The following is an 18,855-nucleotide window of genomic DNA, read 5'->3' as shown; positions in this document are numbered from 1 at the left end:
GAAAGCTTATTAACAAAAAGGAGAGAAAGAGCAGATCAGAGTCCGACACAACTGAGTGACTGAGCACACACAGAGAAAGAACAGAGAGAATACTTTGAGGGTAAACTGCGCCAGGCCAAGGGAGGCAAATGGCCCTGCAGAGCTGGAGTGTAGAGCTTTTAACACAGGGTTATCTGCATAGTCCAAGGGGGTCACTGATTGACAGCTGCATGTTATATACATTGATGCTCTACTGAACATGCACTTCCAATAATTCAGTCTGTTATAATTAGATGTATTTATTCATGGCATATTTATGAGCAGTTAATAAGTCCAACGGCTGCCAAAGGTTACTTTAGTCAGGATGGTGTGAGCCCTGCATATGTGCTAGACTAGGGAAAGTCCTGCCAGTTGGCCACGGGGGGTTCTTCCGGCCCCCTATTTTTGGAGTACTGTATTGGAGGCGGGGTTGGTAAATTACTTGGTGGATTAGGCGGCGAGGGTCGGTTAGCTGAAGGGGCCGCCTCTTCTCGCTCTCTGCTAACTTCCTGCCTATCAGGACTGCCCATCAGTATCATTCCTCTCAATTTCCATGACTGTGGTTTGGCCATCACTCTCTTCTTTTCACTTCACATTTCAGAATGCTCTACTGTCTACTCTGGCAACTCATTTTGTGACAGTCTATCATTTCCAGTAAGTGGCCAGACAAATATTTTGGAACTGTGTGGAGTTTCTGTGAATCAGGAAGAGTTTCAGGTTTTTCTATCATTTAAATTTCTGAGCTCAAGGCTACCAGTCCCCAAGTGTCATCAACTTATGGAAACTGCATTACTTGTAGAAAACAGTATGATAAAATGTGCCCTAAAAAGTCCCTTTCTGAATTAGTTTTTAGCCCCACCACACAGCGAAGAGCCTATGAGTAACACTGACTAGTCTTCATGATGCAAGTTTGCAAAGCAGAGAATAAGATACTTGTAGCACAGAAGCTGAGCATAAAACAGGAAAAGTGACAAGACGTTCTGCTTATCATTAGTAGGCTTATCATAAAAGACGTATGCATTCTGAAACTCTAGATTTACCAGTGAGCAACCTGTACTTCTCCAGATTTGTACGGAATTCAGAGTGCAGTGAGGAAGCCGTGCATAGTGGGTTGGCATGGTTTGGACCGTACTGTAGCTTTTCACTGATGTCTGGGTGTGTTTGCTAAGAGAGCCAAAACAAAGTGTCACAGATTCAAGGGCAAAAACCACAGACATAAATTTTTTCATGGATCTGGAGGCTGGAAGTGTGAGATGGAAGCCAGCCTGGCGGCTGCTGAGGCCTCTCTCCTCAGCTTACAGACGCCTTCTTCTCCCTGTGTCCTCACAGTCTTTCTGTGCGTAGCTGTGTCCCCATCTCTTCTTATAAAGACACCACACATAGAGGGCCAGGAGCCATTCTAAAGACCTTTGTTTAACTTAATTATCTCTTTAAAGGACCTATCTCCAAACACAGCCACATTCTGAGGAATCGGGGGTTAGGGCTTTAACACACAAACTTGGCGGGAAGGACACAATTTGTCCCACAACAATAACGAAATCACGTGCTTCTTACCTGCAACACGCTCCCCCACCTTTCTGACTTAACAAAAACTATGGCATACAGACTAAAACAACAAGGAAATCTACCTGAATTGGTGAATTTGGATCGTTGAAAGTGACTTTACAAAGGGGGGTGAAGACTTGGCATTTGTGAGACATTATGTTTCATTTCATATGCCTTTTATGAGATCTTCTGAACAGTTTTTTTTATGGCTGCTTTGCAGAGACACCAAGAAACTTTTGGTTCATTTGGGGCCAACATTAATGCACATACCCAGAGACACCTCAGAGCCCTAAGAGAGAGATATATATAGGCAATCTATTCCAAATAGTCTTTCTTCTCTTGTATGACTCAAGAGAAGGAGACCCCAGAAGTGCTGGGTTCTGAGGAAATTCAAGATCGAGGAATGGCCGAGGGTGGGAAGGATGTAAGCTGACAACTCTGGAGGAAAAACGTGTAATGAAAGGGAGGTGGGTGGGGGCCCCTCCATCCCTTCATAGGAAAGCCTGAGCAGGATCTGCTTGGCTTTCACAGAGACCCTGACCAGCCTGGCTGACAACTAAATGACTTTCTCCTCTGGCCAGTAAAAAGAAAAGCTTTTGAAATGCTGTGAAAAAGCTTTTCTCACTTGTGTTTACAAAAACCCTAGAACACGGGTACTATTTTTATACCCATCTTACAAATGAAGTTACAAAATCTCTCCCATGTCGCACAATTAATGGCACAGTTAGGATTCCAACCCAAGCAGAATAGTTCCAGTATGTGCACACAAGTTGGCGTCAAGTCAGGAATTTGCGAGTCAGTTAACAAGCTCTGTATCCCTAACAAGACACTCAGTGTTTCCAATTGTCTTGGCTTCTGTGTTCAGAAGGACTCCCTGAGAGCCAGGGCAGACCAAGTGCCAAGGCAACATTGCCAGTGGAGGTGAAAGGCCCGCGTGGCCAAGCGGACAGGCAGGACAGGAGGGCCAGGCAGCCCCTGGGAGCCAGGGCCGGAAAAACCAACAAAACACTAGCGGAGCAGTTGCTATTTGGGAAGAACTCTGGGCCACATTCCAGACCTTGACAGATGAGCCTGAGGGGGTGTCCTACAGGTCACCATCGTGTGGTCAACGTGGGACCACACAAGATGAAATCAAGGCTTGTGTTTTACAGAGCATCAGCAAATAGACAGGCTGGGCCATGGAAACAGAACAATTTTCAGAGAGGAAACTGGTGAATAAGACGATGAGATACCCAAGGGCCTGATGCTCTGCTGGCCAGGCTGTGCCTCTGGGTCTGTGTGGCTTTAAAAGTTACCAAGTCTCAGTTCAGCTCTTCAAAAAATGGAAAAATATACTCCTAACATCTCTAACGGAGAGCACACGCGCCTTGAATGGCTAAAATAACAGGTATTAGCATCTTCCTAATGTGGGAGGAAAGGAAGAGTCTGGTGAGCACAGAGCCCAGGGAAGCACAGGTTTATGCAGAGAAGGACGGTGAATGCCTGTAGAGGGGGATCATGCCCCAGCGTCCAGAGGCCAAGAGATTAAGATGAAGGCCAATGAGGGGAAGTGGGTCTCACCAGGTTCATCCTCAACAATCAGGGACCGGCTTTTATAAACACGTGGCAGACAGAGGGCAACAGCCTAGAGCCGTGTGCTCGACATGCTGCTGATCTGCTGCATGAGCAGCAGTCCCTACTCCAGGGCATCTGGGAAGGAAGGAGAAGGCTGGTCAGTCGAGGGGTCAGGAGAGGTTCTGCTCCTTGCCCTAGAATTCCCAGGGGCCCAAAGCAGAAGGAACTAGCCTTGTATACAGAGAACTGGTTCTTGCCTGCCTTTTATTCTTCTGAGATATCATCACACATTTTTAACACTATTTCACTTGGACTATTTCCATACTTTTGCACATTTTTGTCCCTAAGTCTAGAACACTCTTGCAAATCTCCCCCTCAACCCACAAAGCCATGCCCCCCACAACTCAGCTCAGTCTTCCATCACTTCCTCTGATAACCCTGCCTCCTGCCCACCAGCCCAAGAAGGCAGGTCCCCACGGTCCTGTTCCCAAATATGCCTGCCTCCATCTCCATGATATCCAGGGTCTACAGATGGTATTTATGTGCCATCTAAACTGGAGCTGGCCTGTCAGTCCGTCTGTCTCCTGCCCTCCATCCTTTTCTCCCCTCTTGCTCCATCCCTTCATCAACTGAGAGAAAAAGGGGAGAAAAGGATGGTTCAGTGAAGAGCTCACAGGGTGAAGGGCAGGAGACAGACTGGCTGACAGGTCAACTCCAGAGATCGCTGCTTACTTATCTAAATTAACACACAGGGAGATGAGCAAAACCGACCTTCCTCTTGCCTCCCCCTCCTGTTTAATAGTTTAACGATAGACTTTCAGCTGCAAGATTAAGGCTCATCCCCTCAACGCCCCCCACACACCCACACAGGCTCACATGCTGCTCTGGCTCTGGCACTGACATCCTCTGTAACGTCCTTCCACAAGCTCGGCCTTGCACCAGGAAAACAGAGTAGGGAAGGAGGAGAATGACCTCCAGATGTCTGTGCAACTGTCCATTTTCCAGCCCGGGGATGAGTACAGCTTGTGCGCTTGGCGGGGAGGGATCACTCTCCATGCAGGGATGGGGAGGCCAGCAGAGCCCCACAGGGACAGCTCTGTCGTCTGCCGGCCCTTTAGACCCGCTGCTCAGGGAGAGGCCTCTGCTGCTCAGCACCCAGGGAAAGGGTTTAACAACGTGTTGAAAATCAAACCAAAATGTCGAGCGCTTGCATCTTCGTGTGCAGCCTCAGAGCCACACGGTCTGAGTGTAATGAACATGGAGTTCAGCCTTCCTCTGTCCCTTTCAGGAAACCCTGGTGCCGTTCAGGCATCCTCATGCATGCATTCCTTCACACTGTGACCTCAGAACAGCGCTGCTTTGCAAGACAAATCTGGGAATCATTGTTGACACTTGTCGTGCACATATCTCTCCATTTCAATTCCACCAGCAAGTCCTGTCAGTTTGCCTCTAAAATGACTGTTTCACCTCATTTCTTTGGTTTTGTCTCCCAAAGATCTGCCCTCATCTCCTGCCTGATGTGGCAAACCCCCAAAGAGCACTGTGTGATTCCACTTGGAAGCCTGATTCCTCTAAGCCCTGTTCTTTTTGCAAGACAGCAGATACCGAAACTTAACCCTCTGCACTTCACTCCCAGCTTCAGCCTTTCCTTCGCTCCTTAAAACGCTGGTTCAGGACACCAAGTCAATGCCACCTTGTCTTTCTGGCTGCAATTGCAAAGTGACTTAAGAGAACCCTTTCCTGGGCCCACCCCCAGGAAAGGGCCTTTTCTGTTAGTCTCTCCCATGTTCTTTTTCTTCTCTGTTTTAATAGTAACAGAGAATAACATTTTCTATGTCTATATTTAAAGGTGTGAGCTTCCTGGGTGGCTCAGTGGTCAGGAATCCACCTGCAATGGAGGAGACACAGGAGACATAGGTTCGGTCTCTGGGTCTGGAAAGATGCCCTGGAGGAGGGAATGGGAGCCCACTCCAGTATTCTTGCCTAAAGAATCCCATGGACAGAGCAGCCTGGCGGGCTACAGTCCATGGGGTCACAGAGTCAGACACGACTAAACACACACATTATTGACCTTATTAGTACTGTCTGAAGCACTGTGGGGAAGAAATAGGTTCAATAGTAAAAACCAGATTTGCAATGTTTATTATTTTTTGTTGGATGCCTTTAAAATATTTAGAATCTATTTGATTTTTCATATGTTTAAACGCTTTTTTAAAAGTCGCTTTATTAAAAGAGGAGTGACATCATCACATTGAAGGCCCAGTCCCTTTCCCTCCACAAAGATCAACAACTGAATAGCTCTTCATGAACAAAAACAGCTCTGAGAGATGTGGAGCCCACACTCCACTTCTTAGGAGAAAAGGTCTGGGTGAGCAATCAGATTCCACAGTTATTCTCAACACTTTGCAAAGGTCCTATTTCACTTACATGCAATGAAGACTGGCCAAACCGATGTACAACATGGCTAGAAAGAGGAAGAAAAACAGGGGCTACTAGGAGCAGCCACACAGCAGAATGACCGTGTCTCACGGCGACCTGCTCTGTAGACAAAACCGGCAGTCACCAGTGAGGGAAGCGAAGGCAGCCAAGCCGTCATCGACACCCTGCAGACCTCACCAGCCTTCGCCCCACAGGCATCTCACTGACACAGCCCCCCGAGTCTTCCCCAGTCCCTCTCCTGCGTCCCCGCCAGAGCCTGGGCACCACACCAGCAGCCCAGGCCTCTGTGTCTGCATAAGTTCCCGCCGAGATGTCGCCACTGACGCCCACCACCACGGACGCACTGAGGCCAGCCCACCCAGCAGGACTGTGAACACTGTCAGCCTCCGCTACAGTGAGGCCACAGGAGAGCACACCAGAGCCGGGGGCCCCACCACAGCTGGCGGGCCCGGACTGGGCCCTGACTTCTGCCGCTGACCTATGCCACTACACTCCCCTGCAGCTGGCCCTTCTTTCCTGCTGTGTGCCACCACGCCCCCAGCCTGACCGTCATGCCACACCCATGGCATGATCCAGCAGTCACGAGTGCACACAGACAGTCAGGGCCCCCGTGGTTGGCCTTGCCCCTCCATCATTACATATGTGTCTGCAGCTGGCCCCACAGGTGAGGGCATGCATACCACCAGTTCTGGCCACCACCACAATCGTTAAGTCCTTATCCAACAACAATTACTTGATGTGAATGTAAACGGATTGAATTTTCGAATCAAAAGGTACAAAACACGTGGATGGACAGAGAAACATGACCCAATCATACGTGGCCTATAAGAGACTCACATTAACTTTAAGGACACAAACTGGCTCAAAGGGAAGGCACAGAAAAAGATATTCCACGAAAATGGAAACTGAAAGAAAGCAGAAATAAGTGTACTTATATCAGAAAAAAACAGACTTTAAACCAAAACTGTAAGAAGAAACAAACAAGGTCATTACATAATGATAACAGCTCAATTCACCAACATGATATAATAATCCTGAATATGCATGCACCCAATATCAGAATACCTAAATATATTGACCAAATACTAACAGACCCGAAGGGAGAAATAGACACTACAATAATAGTAAGGAACTTCAATACCCCATTTGGAACAATACCATTGCTTCAACTTTCACTATCCAGAAAGGAAATGAATAAGGAAAGTTGGACTAGAAATATACTTTAGACCAATGGACCTAACATCCACATCAGAACATACCACCCAAGAGCAGCAGGACACACACTCTCCATGAGTGCACGTGCAACATTCTCCAGGATAGGACACAAGAAGTCTTAGCATACTTGAGAAGACTTAAATCATGCCAAGTGTCTTTCTGATCATGATGGTATGAAATTAGTGATCAACATCAGGAAGAAAACTGGAAAATTAATGAGTATATAGAAATTAAATAACACTCTCTTGAATGACCAAAAGGTCAAAGAAGAAAATCTAAAGGAGGGTCAAAAATATCTTAAAGCAAATGAAAATGGAAATATAATACACAAAATCCTATAGGCTTTCTAACTGGCTTCATCCGTCTACATTTCTGTTTTTGTGCCAGTACCATACTGCCTGGATGACTATAGCTTTGCAGTATAGGCTGAAGGTAGGAAGGTTGACACATCCACCTCTGTTCTTCTTTTGCAAAATTGCTTTGGATGTTAGGGGTCTTTTGTGTTTCCACACAAGTTGTGAAGTCATTTGTTCTGGTTCCGTGAAAAATACCATTAGTAGTTTGATAGGTATGGCACTGAATTTATACATTGCTTTAGGTAGTACAGTCATTTTCACAATATTGATTTTTTTCAATGCAAGAACATGGTATATCTCTCCATCTCTGTGTGTTGTCTTTGATTACTTTCATCAGTGTTTTATAGTTTTTTTTTTTTTTTTTTGCATACAGGTCTTTTGTCTCTTTAAATAGGTTTTAAAGTGAAAGCGTTAGTTGCTCAGTCATGTCCAACTCTTTGTGACCCCCATGGACTGAGTATGCCAGGTTCCTCTGTCCATGGGATTCTCCAAGCAAGAATACTGCAGTGAGTAGCCATTCCCTTCTCCAGGGGATCTTCTCAAGCCAAGGATCAAACCCAGGTCTCCTGCATTTCATGCAGATTCTTTACCAACTGTTCCTAGGTACTTTAATCTTTTTGTTGCAATGGTGAATGGGGTTGTTTCCAGAACTTGTTTTCCTGATTTTTTAGTGTTAGTGCACAAGAATGCAATGAATTTCTGTGTATTACTATTAAATCCTGACTTTACTATTTGGAAAAGCTCAGAGATAAACCCATGCACCTATAGGCAAATGATATTTGACAAAGGAGGTAATACTATACAATGGAGAAAAGACAGTCTCTTCAGTAAGTGGTGCTGGGAAATCTGGACAGCTACATGTAAAAGAATGAAATTAGAACACTTCCTAACACCATACATAAAAATAAACTCAAAATGGATTAAAGGCTTAAATATAAGGCCAGAAACTATAAAACTCTTGGAGGAAAATATAGTCCAAACACCCTTTGACATAAAGCACAGATGATCTCTGACCCACCTCCTGGAGTAATAGAAATAAAACAAAAAATAAGCAAATGGGACCTAATTAAACTTAACAGTTTTTGCATAGTGAAGCAAATTATAAATGGGGTGAAAAGACAACCCTCAGAATGGGAGAAAATAAAAGCAAATGAAACAACTGACAAAGGATTAATCTCCAAAATATGCAAGCAGCAAATGCAACTCAACACCAGAAAAAAAAAAAAAAAATCAAAAAGTGGGCAGAAGACCTAAACAGATATTTCCTCAAAGAAGACATACAGATCACTAATAAACATATGAAAAGATGTTCAACATTGTTAATTATTAGAGAAATGCAAATCAAAAGTACAACGAGGTATCATACCCCACACTGGTCAGAATGGCCATCATCAAAAAATCCACAAATAATAAATGCTGGAGAGGGTTTGGAGAAAAGGTAATGCAAACTGCTACAGCCACTGTAGAGAACAATATGGAGATTTCTTAAAAAACTAGGAATAAAACTACTAGACGACCCAAAAATCTCATGAATGACCATATGCCTTGAGGAAACCATAACTGAAAAAGATACACATACCCCAATGTTCATCACAGCAGTATTTATAATAGCGAGGCCATGCAAGCAAGCTAGTTGTCCAGTGACATATGAATGGATAAAGAAGGTGTGATACATATGTACAATGGATTATCACTGAGCTATAAAAGGAACACATTTGAGTCAGTTCTAATGAAGCAGATCAACCTACATCCTATTATACAGAGTGAAGTAAGCCAGAAAGAAAAACATATCATACATTAATGCATATATACACACATATATATATATGGAATCTATATACAGTCTATGCACATAAATATATGGAACCTATAAAGACGGTACTGATGAACCCATCTGCAGAGCAGCGAAGGAGACACAGGCATCAAGAACAGACGTGTGGACACAGCAGGGAAGGAGGGGCGGGCAGATTGAGGGAGTAGCACTGAAACATACACATTCCCACATGGAAATCACACGGTCCATGAGACTGCTACTTGACACAGGGAGCTCGATCTGGGGCTCAGCGCAGGCCGAGAGTGGTGGGATGGGGAAGGCAGAAGGGAGGGCCAAGAGGAAAGACACATAGGTATATCTATCACTGATTCATGTTGATGGATGGCAGAGACCAACACAATTTTGTAAAGCAGCTATCCTCCAATTAAAAATAAATTTTAAAAAATCCTATGGGATGCTGCAAAAGCAATGCTAAGAGGAAAGGGTACAAATGTCTCAACTAGAAAAAAGAAAGAAATAAAGAAAGATCTCAAATAAATACCCTAACTCTATACCTCAAGGAACTAGATAAAGAACAAACTAAGCCCAAAGTTTGCAGAAGAATGAAATAACAAAGATCAGAACAGAAATATCAAAAAGACAGACCAGGAAATAACAAAGATTAAAAAAACTAATGGGTTTTATTTTTAAATGGGAGCAAAATTGACAAACTTTTAGCTAGACTAAGAATAAAATAGAAAAGACTCAAATAAATAAAACCTGAGAAGAAAGAGAAAATTTACAACTAATATCACAAAATACAAAGAATCATAAAACCATAAAATATATGCCAAAAAATTGAATAACTTAGAGGAGCCGTATAAATTCTCAGAAATATACAACCTTCCTAGATTGTTATAGGAGAAATAAAAAGTATGAACAGATGAAAAATTAGCAAGAAAATTTAATCATTATCAAAAATCTTCCAACAAAGAAAAGTGTTAAGACCAGATGGTTTCACTGATGGATGCTACCAAACAGTAAAAGAACTATGAAAACAATCTTTCTCAGTCTCTTCCAAAAAACTGAAGAGGAAAGAACACTCCCAAATTCATTTCACAAGGTCAGCATCACCTTGATACCAAAGCCAGACAAGGATACTATAATGAAAACTAGACAAAGTCCTAGTTAATCTAGATGCAAAAATTCATAACAAAATATTAGCAAACCAAATTCAACAGCATATTAAAAAGAGCATACATTATAATTAAGTGGGATTTACTCCAGAGATGCAAGGAATCAATAAATATGATACACCACAGAAACACTTTGGCCACTTGATGCAAAAAGCCGACTCACTCGAAAAGACCCTGATGCTGGGAAAGACTGAGAGCAAGAGGAGAAGAGGGTGACAGAGGATGAGAGAGTTGGATGGCATCACAGATTCAGTGGACATGAATTTGAGAAAACTCTGGGAGATAGTGAAGGATAGAGAAGCCTGGTGTGCTGAAATCCACAGGGTTGCAAAGAATTGGACATAACTTAGTGACTGAACAACAACAATCACATAAATAGAATAAAAGATAAGGATCTTGCAATTAACAGAAGTATTCACTGAAAATGAATTCATCCTTCCATGATAAAAATAAGATCTCATCACAATAAAAACATTTAACAATTTCAGTATACAGTATGTCTCAATGTAATAAAGGCAATATATGACAAGACTGGGGCTTGCCAGGTGGCGCTAATGGTAAAGAACCTGCTCACCAGTGCTTGAGATATAAGCGGTGTGGGTTTGATCCCTGAGTCAGAAAGATCCCCTGGAGGAGGGCATGGCAGCCCACTCCAGTATTCTTGCCAGGAGAATCCCATGGACAGAGGACCATAGGGTTGCAAAGAATCAGACACAACTGAAGCCACTTAGCACACGCATGTGATAAGACCACTGCTGGCCTCACACTCAACAGAGAAAGTCTAAAAGGCTTTTCCTCTAATATAAGGAATAAGACAAGAGTATTCACTCTCACCCCTCTAATTTGACATAGTTACTACATGTTCTATCCAGAACAATCTGGCAAGAAAAATAAATAAAAGGCACCACATTGGAAAGAATGAAAATTGTGTTTGTGTACAAATGATATGATCTTATATATAGAAAAACCTAAAAACTCCCCATCAAAAACTTATTGGAACAATTCCATACCTTAATGACAAAATATCTGAAAAATAAAAACATCTCATTCTGAATAGCACAAAAAAACAATAAAATACTTAGGAATAAATTTAACCAAGGAGGTGAAAGATCTCTTCACTGATACTACACTTGATCTTAGCTAAAAGGCCGAGAAGCGATTAGATCTCTTCACTGAAAAGAACATGATTTTGAAGAAAGAAATTAAAAAAGACACAAACAAATGGAAAATTTTCACATTCATGAATCAGAAAAATAAATAGTTAAAACGTCCATACTACCCAAGATTGTCTATATATTCAATATAATCCTTTTTAAAATTGAAAGGCATTTTTCACAGAGATACAAAAACAATCCCAAAATTTGTATAAAACCACAAAAGACACTGAATAGCTAGAGCAATCCTGAAAAAGATGAACAAGGCTGGAGGCATTATGTTTCCAGACTTAAATTATACTACAAAGCCATAGCAATCAAAGCAGTATAGCACTGCCTTAAATTAAAACCACTACAATATTGTAAAGTAATTAGCCTCCAACTAATAAAAATAAATGAAAAAAAAGAAAAAAAATATATAGCAACACAGATCAATGGAACAGAATTGAGAGTCCAGAAATAAACCTTCTAACATACAGTCAATTAATATACCATACACGAGCCAAGAATACTCACTGGCAAAAGAATAATCTCTTCAATACCTAGTGTTGGGAAAACTGGATAAACATATGCATAAGAATGAACTCAGAGCCATATCTTACACTATTCATAAAAATTAACTCAAAACAGATCAATGACTTAGACATAAAACCTGAAAAGAAAAAACTGCTAGAAGAAAACACAGGGGAAACGCTCCTTGACATTGGTCTTGGCAACCACTTTTTAGATGTAACAAGAAAAGCAAGCAAACAAAAATGCTTCTGCACAACCAAAGAAATAATCATCAAAGTGAAAGCACAACCGACAAAATGGGAGAAAATATTTGCAAGTCATATATCTGATATGAGTTTACTTTCCAAAAAATATTAAGAACTCATACAACTCAATAGCAAAAAAAGAAAAAAAATCCAACTTTCAAAATGGGCAGAGGAACTGAAAAGACATCCTCCCAAAGAAGACACACAGAAGACCAACGGGTACATGAAAGGATGCTCAACAACTAGTTGCTATGGAAACGCAAACAAAACAACAGTGAGACACCACGTTACACCTATCAAAATGTCTATCATCAAAAAGATAAGAGATAAAAAGTTTGGAGAGGGTGTGGAAAAAAGGGAGTCCTCCTACACTGATAGTGCATATGTAAGTTGGTATAGCCACTACAGAAAAAAGAGAAGTTCCTCAAAAAATTAAAAATTGAACTACCATATGATCCAGCAATCTAACTTTGGGGAATATTTCCAAAGAAAATGAAAACTAACTCTAAGAGATACTTGCACTACATGCAATGCTTATTGCAGGATTTTTCACAATAGATAAGTTATAAAAACAACCGAAGTATTCATCTCTGGATGACTGGAAAAAGAGAATGTGACATATACTCCTATTTACACATCCAAGAGAATATTATTCAGTCATGAGAAAGAAGATAATGCTTCTATTTGCAATAACTTGGATAAACCTTAAAGGCATTATGTCAGATAGAAAAAGGCAAATATTGTATGAATTTAAAACTCCAAACTTCCAGAAATGAGAGCAGGCTGGTGGTTACCAGGGCTGGAGGGTGGGTGAATTGGGGAGATATTGGTAAAAAGGTACAGACTTCTGGTTAAGAACGAATCAGTTCTAGGCATCTAAAGTAGAAGGATGGTGATTAGAGTTGTAATACTGCATGACAGGTTTGAAAGTTGCTAAGACAATAGACCTAAAATGTTCTCTCTCACCACAAAAAAAGATATGGTAATTATGTGACCCAGCAGAGGTGTTACTAACATGGGGGTGGTCATCATGGTGCAATGCATAAGGCATCAAGTCAAACCGCCGTACGCCTTAACCTTACACAGCATTACATGTCAATTATTCTGATAAGACTAGAAAACATATGTATTTGTCTATATAAAAATACAGTTTTAAAAAGATTGTATCATAAAGGCTTTAACTTTTTCAAAGCTATTCTAAAATTTTACTTAGGTCCGAGGATTCTCGGTGTCCTCTGTCGTCCCTTCTTTGTGTGTGTTAGAGCAGAAAGGTGGCTACTGCTGGCCACAGCGCTGAGTGTACAACCATCAGGGCCAGTGGAAAAGTACGACCCCTGAGAAACATTTCAGCTCTGCTGGATTAGGCTGCGTTTCCACCTGAACTTTCTGTGATGATACGAACAGCCTATATTTGTGCTGTCCGATACGGAATCCCTTCTTCACGCTAGCTATTGACCACTTAAAATATGGCCAGTATGACTTAGAAGCTGAATTCTCAAATTTATTTAACCTTAAAATTAACAACAAGATACAGTGGCTACTGTATGAGGAAGTACAATTACAGGAAAAACAAAACCCAAAACTCATGATCCCATGCCCCTTGGGAAATATCTTTAGCATCAAGGACTCGATGCCTTCATTCTTCTCCATAAACATCAGACACGTGCATAATCCTTTTCAGGGCTAACACAGAAATCCTCAGGGCATTATCCACGTAACTAAAAGGCAGTGGCCTCTCTGATTTATGCGATCCGCAAGGTGTTTGTCTGATATTTATGAAGCAAAAAGTGGCAGTGTTAGTCGCTCAGTTGTGCCTGACTCTGTGACCCCATGGACTGTAGCCCGCCAGGCTCCTCTGTCCACGGGATTCTCCAGACAAGAATACTGGAGTGGGCAGTCATTCTCTTCTCCAGGGGATCTTCCTGACCCAGGGATCCAACCCTGGTCTCCTGCATTGCAGGCGGATTCTTCACCATCTGACAGATTATGCGTGAGATGAGATCATGCACAGGTTACGTCTGAGATGAGACACCAATTTCAGCATCCTAGAAGGACCCTTCATGTTTCCCCAGGCGAGGAGACGCAAGCACTTCTCCAGGAGCCCTTCAGCTCTAGAGTCAGCACCCTGGCGTCCCCGTGGCATGGCAGGAGGTACAGACCAGTTGTGTGCCAGTGAGGGTGTGGTGCTAGGACGGACTTCCTGACTGTGAGAAACCTCAGGTCAGTCGCAGACACACCAAGTCATCTCATAGCAACACTGTCCAGAAATGCAGCATTTCACTTTCCCTGAATGAGTTTCGGTGAGACCAGAGCTTCCCTTGGGTTTCACACAAGGCCCTCCTAAGCCCATTCCCCCTAAATGCAAGTGGGTAGGGCGCCACCTGCTGGAGATATAGTAGGTATAGCAGGTAGGTGAGTTGGGCATTTGGACTCTACTGATGGGCTAATGCCTGTGTATTCATTTTCATCTGCTTCATATGCCTCATCTATGAACAGGGATGATGATGGTACCAAGCTGTTAGGGTGATTTGAGGATTAGATGGCTTTATATTTCTAAAGTGTCTGGCACATAAAAAAGGCTACATAGTTTTTTTGAAAAGCAATTAGCAGCCCAGGTCAAGAGGTGCTCTCCGTTCAACATTACTCAGGGTCTGGGCCTTACCTTTATGAGGCTGGGGATGGGTCTAAGACCAAGTCACTAGCCAGCAGCTGCCTGGGACTTGCCGCCCACCGCCTCCCACCCACTGCATCCAAAGAGAGGTCATAGAGATTCCTCAAGACTGCGGGAGCTGTGGCCCTGAGCTTAGAGTCCCTGCCTGGACAGGGAAGCCCGAGACTCCAGCCCACAAGAGCACAGTGGAAGGAGCCTAGAAGTGAGTGTCTGACAGCTTTTGTTGGTTCAGAATCTAAGAAGACAAAAATGTGCTGGAGTTGTCCATCTGCAAAGGATGAAGTAATCCAATTTAATGGTCTAAATCGACATTAACTGCAGCGAATTGACCCAGGATAATTCCAGTCACGTTTTCAAGCCAAGTATCCAAGAAACCTGTAGTAAGATGGCCTCATGTGGCCCCAAAGTATAATTTGTTAGCCAAACATAAACTTGAATCCATATAAAAAATTGGCAGAGACTTAAGCACTGAGCATGTCTGGGGGAACTTTCCAGGTCTCCCTTCCAAATCTGTCAAACTAAGGGCTGAGCAGTGAGATACCCCAGATTAAGGGAGGTGTTTTGTTCATTATGGTTTGTGTATGTGCGTCACTCAGTCATGTCCGACTCTTTGTGACCCCATGGACTGAAGCCCACCAGGCTCCTCTGTCTATGGGAATCTCCAGGCAAGAATACTGGAGTGGGCTGCCATTTCCTTCTCCAGTCACTATGTTTTACTCTTCACAAACATAAACTCCTCTTCAGGGCCAGGAGCCCTCCAGACTCCATGGACTAAGAAATCACAAGAATCATGCATGATCAAGACATAGGCCCTTCCCCAAAGATGCTCCAAAGTTCAACAGGGACGTCAGATGCAGGTGGCAAACGCTCCAGGCAAGATTACTCAGGGGCTGTGAGTGGGGACCCTGAGATACGCCAGGGCCAGCAAGCTGGAGAGCAGGAGGCTTCGGGGCGCAATCTGGGGAAGTCTGGGGCCCGGTGCTGGAGGAAAAGGAGGGAGGCTGGAGGTGGACACTGACGGGGAGACGGAGGTGGGAGCGGCGCAGGACAGCCAGGTCCCCAGGCCCTCTTTTAGGAGGAGAGGTCGTCTTCGGTCACGTCAGTTCACAGGCTGCACTGAGATGTGTTTCCCGCAGGGAAAGAAGGCTGGTGTGATATAACCTCAGACTCACTGTCACACGTGCACTTTTCTATTGCTGATCACAGCCCATGTAGCAAAACAGGCCGCTGCTTTGTTTTCAGCTCCACAGGTCAAATGTCAGCCAGGAAGTAACAGGGACCAACCCTCCTCCCCTGTTGGAGGGAGGCAGTTTGGTAGTTTTTACAGAGTAACATGGAAATATGTACTGAAAGGCTTATGTTTTGACCAGTTCCTGGAATTTATCCAATGGATAGAATTATGTGCTTGCATTTACAATTTTTATCATACAGGAAAAAAGTTAAAATGACATGCATTTCTTTAGGGACTATATAATGACAGGATACTGACCCGATGGATGTAACAGATCACAAACTTGAGAGCAATGTTCAATGACGGAAAAAGGCGCTCAATATACTTTAGATCATAAAGCTATTTACAAAACAATTTTCAGAGAATGAGACCACTCAATATCTATAGGAGAGCATGTGTGGACACACGCAGATATACACACGTGTATGCGGGTGTGCCCGCACATGTGGACACATACATGCGATACAGACCAAACCGTCAACATAGATTTTCTTTGGTCTCGGTGTCATAACTGTATTCCATACTTGGTGATTTTCCTTGTTTTACAAATATTTAAATGATGCATTGATTCTAATCATTAAAATAAACGTTATCTTAAAAATTTCAAGATCTGGCCAATATATCTACTGGGGTCATGAAAGACAATGGTATTACATGTAGTGATGTAGACATTCTTAAACACATACCAGTGCTTAAGTTACAAACTTCTAGTTATATATGTATAATCTCCTTCAAATACATTACCCATAAATCAAACACACGTACACATGTACATAATCTCATTCAAGTAAGTTACTTATACTAAATGGTCCCTGCCAATCACTATGCAAAAATGTGACTGCGTTGCCTCCCAGTGGCCATTCAAGGAATAGCTGTATATATGATTATGTTCTCAAACACATTCTCAGAGCCTGCAGGTACACGGTACTGAAAGTAAGAAATACACAATAACAAACAATGGTTCAAAGAGATTAAAGTAAAACAGCCATGTATTCATGACCACTAAATGATCAAGTCAAGATCTGAACTTAAGTGAGCCTGCCTCCAAAATCCATGCTCCTTTCTCTTCCTATAGCTCTGATTCAAAGCAATGATTTCTACTAATAATGAAAATCCAAACGGGGTGTAAACAATCATAAAAATATGCCTTTCTCAAAATAAAAACAGCACAGGGAAATGCATAGTGTGCCAAAGAGATAATGCAGAGTGACTCTGCTCTGCCCAGGGCCCTTTTCCCCAATGCGGGGCGTTGTATGACCACGACGGCAGTCTCAGACACCTGCCCACGGTGTGGACACAGTGATCCTAGGTCCAGCTGCAGCCAGGATTTCTGACACCACGTGATACCACCAGGCCCGCTTCCTTGTCAGTGCTTTCTTGCCTGCTGAGGTTTCCTGCACCACAGACTAGAGAGACTGGCTCTTCCGTCAAGGACCCAAAGACCAGGAAACTGAGCCCTGTGTGGTCCTCACAAGTCTGCACCTTCAGAAGGGATGCAGGAAAGAGATGAGAGCTGGTCACTATCTCCCAGCTCACCTGTTATAAAGAAAATGTGTCATGAGGTTTGGTACATGCCCTCCTGTGGTCATGTCCGAGCTTGCAGGGGAGTGAAATCAAAATTCACTCAATGATGATCTGAAGTTGCACCCAGTGAAAAACCCCAGGTAATTAGCGAGGCCGGCCAAAAGGGCAGTAATTCGGTCCCTGGGTGGACAGAAGCCGTGCTCTGCATTCTGTGCCTCTTCTCTCCCCAGCTCTGGCAACAACAACCCACGGAAACTGCTGCGCTGGGGGTCCCCTTAAAGATGCCGGGCCACTGGCCTGGCATCCACAGTACACCTCTGGGTATGGCTCTGTAAAACCTATCACTTTTATTTGCTACAAGATCATCCTGAAGGAAATTGCAGAGCATTTTAAGGGTCCTCTCTTTGATTGTCCAACAGGAAATGTCTGTGGCTCTCTTTGGACTTACCTTTTTATCATCAGATCCTATAAACAGATTATGCATAGGTGGTAGAAAGTTCTTTGGAACTGAAATTGTAGATCAGCTCTAGGCAAGCACCAAAGGCTTTTTAGAAGACATTTTTGGAGCAAATGGCATCAATAGCTTATGTTTCCTTAGCTTCTTTGGAATCACCTAAGGAATTTCATCCATCTGAATTGTGTGCGTCTTTTAATATTACCTTAAATGATTTCAGGAGCATGGTGGGGATTTTACACAAATGAATCCTGCCCATGTACAATAATCGCTATAGAGTTACTTTTCAGAAGTTGGTAACAGTACTTTTCAAATATTTCTCAATATATATCTCAGGTTAAAAGTGTAGGATATGAACCCTAGTTTCTACTTCATGTTCATGTTTCATCTTTTTTTATTAGATCCAAAGTCTGAATAAAAATTTTTAAATACAATTTTAGTTGAAAAAATGTGCAGAATTTTTATATTTTTCCCAGTGTTTGGTATCATAAGTAACATGATAGTAGAAACCTTTGTGCGTAAATCTTAGTCCTTACTCCTAGCTGTTTCCTTAAGACGGACATTACATGGAAATTACTGGGTCACAGTGTACCGCTGCTTTTATAAGATCTGGTAGGAGTGACCAAGGAGCGAGACAGAAGGGCTGCACTTCTGAGGGCCCAGCGACGGGGTGAGGCCTGGGTGGGGCTCTGTGCTCTGTCTAGCGAGTTAGGAATGCCATCTCACCATCTCTGCTAAATCTGTAGATTAAAATGCTCTCAATAATAGCTACAGATGCATCATACTATAATTCCTAATGCTTTCAAGTGTAGCTCGTTCTACTTTCCACATGTATAAGACTGAAAAACAAAACTGGTTATCAACTTTGCAGCTCATTAGCAGCAGGCTTCCTCTGCATGAAGTGAAGTGAAGTCACTCAGGCGTGTCCGACTCTTTGCGACCCCATGGACTGTAGCCTGCCAGGATCCTCAGTCCATGGGATTTAAA

At 42.9% G+C, this 18,855-nt stretch overlaps 1 protein-coding gene and 1 pseudogene across 1 annotated transcript in view; both read right to left on the bottom strand.

Moving 5' to 3' along the window:
* Positions 1–18,855, bottom strand: part of GABRA5 (gamma-aminobutyric acid type A receptor subunit alpha5) — an 86,333-nt gene that overhangs the window by 50,773 nt on the left and 16,705 nt on the right. The gene's annotated exons all lie outside the window — the stretch shown is intronic.
* Positions 11,146–11,236, bottom strand: LOC136147715 (U2 spliceosomal RNA; annotated as a pseudogene).

This window comes from Muntiacus reevesi, chromosome 15, assembly GCF_963930625.1.
Source record: "Muntiacus reevesi chromosome 15, mMunRee1.1, whole genome shotgun sequence".
NCBI classification, from domain to species: Eukaryota; Metazoa; Chordata; class Mammalia; order Artiodactyla; family Cervidae; genus Muntiacus; species Muntiacus reevesi.
The sequence above is the reverse complement of the archived record's forward strand: the minus strand, read 5'-3'. Positions and strand labels throughout refer to the sequence as shown.